The 6733-nt window shown below is 38.1% G+C and overlaps 1 pseudogene; it reads left to right on the forward strand.

Annotated features, from left to right (window-relative positions):
* Positions 1 to 2583: 2583 nt before the first annotated feature.
* Positions 2584 to 2901, forward strand: LOC103091620 (fasciculation and elongation protein zeta-1 pseudogene; annotated as a pseudogene).
* Positions 2902 to 6733: the final 3832 nt, after the last annotated feature.

Genomic DNA, 6733 nt, shown 5'->3' on the forward strand with positions numbered 1-6733 from the left:
ATTGAGAACAGTATGGAGGCTCCTTAAAAAACTACAAATAGAACTACCATATGACCCAGCAATCCCACTACTGGGCATATACCCTGAGAAAACCATAATTCAAAAAGAGTCATGTACCAAAATGTTCATTGCAGCTCTATTTACAATAAGCAGGAGATGGGAACAACCTAAGTGTCCATCATCGGATGAATGGATAAAGAAGATGTGGCACATGTATACAATGGAATATTACTTAGCCATAAAAAGGAACGAAATTGAGCTATTTGTAATGAGGTGGATAGACCTAGAGTCTGTCATATAGAGTGAAGTAAGTCAGGAAGAGAAAGACAAATACTGTATGCTAACACATATATATGGAATTTAAGAAAAAAAAATGTCATGAAGAGCCTAGGGGTAAGACAGGAATAAAGACACAGACCTACTAGAGAATGGACTTGAGGTTATGGGGAGGGGGATGGGTAAGCTGTGACAAAGCGAGAGAGTGGCATGGACATATATACACTACCAAACGTAAAATAGATAGCTAGTGGAAAGCAGCCGCATAGCACAGGGAGATCAGCTCGGTGCTTTGTGACCACCTAGAGGGGTGGGAGGGAGGGAGATGCAAGAGGGAAGAGATATGGAAACATATGTATATGTATAACTGATTCACTTTGTTATAAAGCAGAAACTAACACACCATTGTAAAGCAATTATACTCCAATAAAGATGTTAAAAAAAGAGAGAGAGAATAAAGGAGAAAAATCACATGATCATCTCAATCAATGCAGAAAAAGCACTTGACAAAATTCAATGCACTTTCATAATAAAAACACTCTTCAAGGGACTTCCCTGGTGATGCAGTGGTTAAGACACTGCAGGGGGCCCAGTTTCAATCCCTGGTCAGGGAACTAGATCTCACATGCATGCTGCAACTAAGAGTTCACATGCCACAGCTAAAGAGCCAGCGAGCCGCAATTGAGACCCTGCACAACCAAATAAATTAATTAATTAAAAAAAAAAAACTCATCAAATTAGGAATAGAAAGAAACTACCTCACCATAATAAAAGGCTTATGTAAAAAACTCACAGCTAACATCATACTCATAGGCAAAATACTGAAAACTTTTCCTCTAAGATCAAGAATAAGACAAGGATGCCTGATTTTGACACTTTTATTCAACATAGGATTTGAGGTGCTAGCCAGACCAATTTGAAAAGATAAAGGAAAAATGATATCCAAATAGGAAAAGAAGAGTTAAATTATTTGTTACAGATGACATTATTGTATATGTTGAAACCCTAAAGATTCCTCAAGAACACTATTAGAACAAATAAATGAAGCCAACAATGCTGAAAGATACAAAATAAACACATAAAATCAGTTGTGTTTCTAAACATTAACAATGAAAAACATGAAAAGGAATTTATGAAAACAATTTCATTCACAACAGTACCAAAAAGAATAAAATACTTAGGAATTAATTTAAACAAGGAGGTGAAAGATGTACAATGAAAACTATAAAACATTGCTGAAAGAAGTTAAAGAAATCATAAATAAATAGAAAGATATCCAGTGTTCATGGACTGGAAGATTTAATATTGTTAAGATGTCAATACCAGAAAAGAGATTTACAGATTCAAAGCAATCTCTTTCAAAATACCAACAATATATTTCACAGAAATAGCAAAACTTTCCATTATTAAATTAATATGGAATCTCAGGGAATCCTGAATAGACAAAACAATTTTGAAAAAAAAATAAAGTTAAATGTATCACACTTTCTGATTTCAAAATTTACTACAAAGATACACAAATCAAAACTGTGTGGTACTAGCATAAAGACAGAAATATAAACCAGTAGAAAAGAATAAAGAGTCCAAATATAAACCCTCCCAAATGTGGTCAAATAATTTTCAACAAGAGTGCCAAGACATTCAACAAATTGTGCTGAGAAAACTTTTCAACAAATTGTGCTGAGAAAACTTGATAAAGTTGGACCGTTACCTTAACACTATATATAAAAATTAACTCAAAATGGATCAAAGATCTAAACAAAACAGCTAAAAAGTTTTTTAATTCTTAGAAAAAAAACATAGGGGAAAATCTTCATGATATTAGATTTGGCAATGTTTTCTTGACTGTTACACCAAAGGCATGGGCAAAAAATGAAAAAATAATGAATTAGACTCATCCAAATTAATAAATTTTGAGCATCAAAAGACATCATCAACAGAGTAACAAGGCAAAAAACAGAATAAGAGAAGTATTTGCATATCACACATCCGATAATTAATTAGCATCCAGAATGTATAAGAAATCCTACAACTCAAAAACAACAGCAAGGGCTTCCCTGGTGGCACAGTGGTTAAGAATCTGCCTGCTCGCTAGCTCGCGGCTGCCGCTGTTGCTGAGCTGCGCTCCGGCCGCTCCCCGCGGCCAGTGGATGGGGGTGTCCAGCTGAGCCCCGCGATCCGCCTTCCTCCTCCAGGACCTGCACAGCTTGGCAGGAACATGTACACTGACTGGGCTTTGCTGAGGAGCAGTGGGAAACCGAAATAAACGAATCCTGAACATTGCAGTTGTCCTATTGCTGTGCAAGAATGGAGGCCCCACTGGTGAGTTTGGATGAAGAATTTGAGGACCTTCGGCCCTGCTGCTCGGAGGACCCAGAAGAGAAGCCACGGTGTTTCTACGGCTCATCTCCCCACCATCTAGAGGACCCCTCCCTCTCTGAGCTTGAGAATTTTTCTTCTGAAATAATCAGCTTCAAGTCCATGGAGGACCTGGTGAATGAATTTGATGAGAAGCTCAATGTCTGCTTTCGGAACTACAATGCCAAGACCGAGAACCTAGCTCCCGTGAAGAACCATTTCCAGATCCAAGAGGAGGAGGAGGAGCCCCTGCAGGATGAGGAGTAAGCTGTCTTAATTGCCCTCTCTTGCCTCAGATTAGAACCCTGGAATCTGGGGCTTCTTGACATAGAACGAGTTTCTGTCCTTGGGTTCATGGCGTATTACTTATATTTTTCTCTGTGAGGCAGTGCCCTGGTAACTGCTGACATTGTTCAGTTATGTCCCTTTACAGTTACTCATAGAGCTTTCTTAAGTTGAAACCACAAAGGAATGAAGGATTTTTAGGAAATGGGTTTTCCTAGATGCAAAATTGAATTTCAGGAGCATATGGTACATTTGGGGGTCTGTCTATCTTCAGCTTTCTTTATATCCATGGTAACCCACCCAGATATTAGAAATAAGGACCAGAAAAAAATTTAGTCAACTGTGACAGAGGAATATATGTCATTGGAAGAATTTGCTTTATAAAACACCGGGATTGTGAAAATCTCCAAATTGTTTATAACCCCTCAGGACTGGAAAAATTATCTACAAAAGTTAAGATATGTCCAAATAAGAAACCATACACATTGAACCAAGAGAACAGGGAATTACCCTGGACACAATAAAGGTGATAACCAGGTGAAGTGGCTTTTGAGTATGCAGATTCCCTGTGTCACTTACTAGCCACCTTGCAGGGTCTTAACAGAAGTCAAGAAAAGCAATTTGAGAAAAGTGCTGTTCAAGGAGGGACTAGAAAAGAGAAGAAGGGAGTGATTTGTCATATAAATTAAGGAAAGGTGTTTGGGGCATTTAGTAAAAATAGGCGTAAATTCCCCATAGGGATAAAATATGCATCAACTGTTCTTTAGGGTTCACACAAGAAATGTCAAGCTGTTGGCAATGGAAGTTTGGAGCAACTGTACTTTTGGTTTCTCTTTTTATGGACTTGGGTGGGAAGAGTTGCCCATGAGTAAGTGGGGGAAGAGGTTTGACCCACAGGATTGAACCTGATTGTATTGGGCAGATAGTTGCTTATTTGATGACTACTGAGACTGTATCTCTGTGAATACAAGGGTTGTATATCTGTCTGTCTTATTCATTATTATCTCTCCACTGTCTGATTCAGCACATGGTGTGTGGTAAGTGATCAAATAATATTTTTGGAGTGAATAGTGAGTATCGAATGACCTGGATGAGCAATGATAGCTAGCCTCGTAGGTGCATGTAATGTATTTCTAGGCTCACGCCACTTACTTCGTTTCTTTTTAATTAATGCTTGCCTGAAGGCATGATCACAGAGAACATTTCACTCTGGTGACCAGTACTATAACTGTGGGCTACGTGTTTCAATTCAATCTTAAGTTTCAAATTGATTCTTTTAGCTTCTGAGCCTTTTATAATTTGCTCAACTCCTCGAGGTCATAAAAGAATGGCTCTGGGGCTTTATTATACAGAGTAGCTTTTACTGTTATCTACTGCATTGCACCAGGCAATGGACTAGAAACACGATGAATTGTGATTTTCATACTCTCACTAACTCACCGTGTGACCTTGGGCTTGTCACTTAACTCTAGTTGACTGCGTGGGTCCTCATCTTTGGGACCTCCCGAGCTCAATCTTGATGAAGCAGGGCTAAGGACTTGCCAATAACCTAATTTCTCACCTCACCCAGGCTGTGCTCGGAAAATTCCTTTTGCTTCCAACAAATAATTTCTCCCCTGTCCAAACCACCCCTTTGCCTCATTAAGGACAGAGGCCCCGCAAGCAGGTTAAAAAAAAGAAAAAAAAAAAGAATCTGCCTGCCAAGGCAAGGGACATGGGTTCGAGCCCTGGTCCAGGAAGATCCCACATGCCACGGAGCAACTCAGCCCGTGAGCTACAACTACTGAGCTTGCACTCTACAGCCCATGAGCCACAACTACTGAAGCCTGCATGCCTAGAGCCTGTGCTCCGCAACAAGAGAAGCCGCCACAATGAGAAGCCCGTGCATCGCAAGGAAGAGTAGCCCCCACTGGCTGCAACTAGAGAAAGCCCGCGCGCAGCAACAAAGAACCAACACAGCCAAAAATAAATAAAAATTTATAAATTAAAAAAAAAAAACAGCAAAAAGAATGTGATTCATAAATAGGCAAGGGACCTGAACAGACATTTCCCCAAAGATATACAAATAGCCAATAGACACATCAAAGGAGGCCTAACATCACTAATCATTAGGGGAATATGAATCAAAACCACAATGAGATACCACCTCACACCAATTACGGTGGCTATTACTAAAAAAAAAAAAAAAAGGCAAACAAGTGCTGGCCAGGATGTAGAAAAATTGGAACCCTTGTGCATTGCTGGTGGGAATGTAAAATGATGCAACCACTGCGGAAAACACTATGGTGGTTCACCAAAAAATTGAACATAGAACTACTATTTGATCCAGCAATTCCACTTCAGGGTATATACACAAACGTATTAATAGCAGGAACTTGAACAGATATTTGTACACCAATGTTCACAGCAGCAGTATCTAAAATAGCCAAAAGGTGAAACAATGCAAATGTCCATCAAGCGATGAATGGATAGACAAAATGTGGCAAGTCATACAATGGAATATTATTCAGCTATAAAAAGAATGAAATTCTAATATGTTACATTGATGAACCTTGGAGACATTATTCTAACTGAAATAAGCCAGACACAAAAGGAAAAATATAATATGATTCCTCTTATATGAGCTACCTAAAATAGCCAAATGCATAGACAGTAAGTAGAATAGTGTCTAGCGTGGGCTGCAGGGAGAGGGAATGGGGAGTTATTGTTTATTTAAAGGGTACTGAGTTCCCATTTGGGTTGGTGAAAATATCTGGAGATGGATAGTGGTGACAGTTGCACAACTATGTGAATGTACTTAGTACCACTGAACTAAGTAAAATGGTTAAAATGGTAAATTTTATGTCAAGTATATTTTTTCACAATAAAAAGTTTTAAAAAAAAAAGCAGACAATCTATTTCTCTGTGCCATGCTACTGCAACCAATTAATTGGCAGAATAATCTTCTGCAAAGACATTGGTTATCCTATAAGTTCCTTTATCAATAACCAGTGGTAGCTTTCAAGTGACCATCATACACCAAAATGTGCTAACACTTTAGTGTGATCCTACGTGCTCATCTTTTACCTGCAGGTATAAAAGAGTGTTAAGTAGAAGAAGCAGCAGCTGTGTGGGAATGAGGTCAATAAAAAGGATGTAGCCTCCCTTTCAAAAAGAGAAGGCAGGAGACAGGAGAATGTCTTGTATCTTAAGGGATTCAGGCTGAAGTACTTAGCTGAGAAGGGTCAGGTGTTTTTGCAACTTAGTCCCAGAAATGAGAATAAGAATAAAAATGCAAATATCATTTTATATTACATTGAGAGAGATATACATATATTTAGGGAGAGAAAGCAAATCTAGCAAGAGATCACCACTGGATAAATCTAGGTGAAAAGGATATGGGATTTCCTTGTCATTGTTTTCCAAGGCAAAGTTTGATTTGAAAAATTAAGTATTAAAAGCACAATTATACCATGGGTCTCCTAGCATATTTTTGATTGCTATTATATTAAAAGTTTCCTATAATATCTATGCATGTTTCATTATCAGAATATATAAACATGATATATTCAAATATCTCAAATATTCAGTTTTATATTTATAGGTCAAATATTCAAGATACATCTAATATTATCAAAAAAAAAAAAATGGAGAAAAAGCTCTATCAGTTACTACTCATGTGGCCTTAAACAAGGAGTCTCACCTAGCTAAACCTAAGTTTTTAAAGATTGGGGGTGGTGATGGTGGTGGTGGGATGAACTGGGAGATTGGGATTGACATATATACACTAATAATATGTATAGAATAGATAACTAATAAGAACGTGCTGTATAAA

Source organism: Lipotes vexillifer, unplaced genomic scaffold (assembly GCF_000442215.2).
Source record: "Lipotes vexillifer unplaced genomic scaffold, Lipotes_vexillifer_v1.1 scaffold490, whole genome shotgun sequence".
Taxonomy (NCBI): Eukaryota; Metazoa; Chordata; class Mammalia; order Artiodactyla; family Lipotidae; genus Lipotes; species Lipotes vexillifer.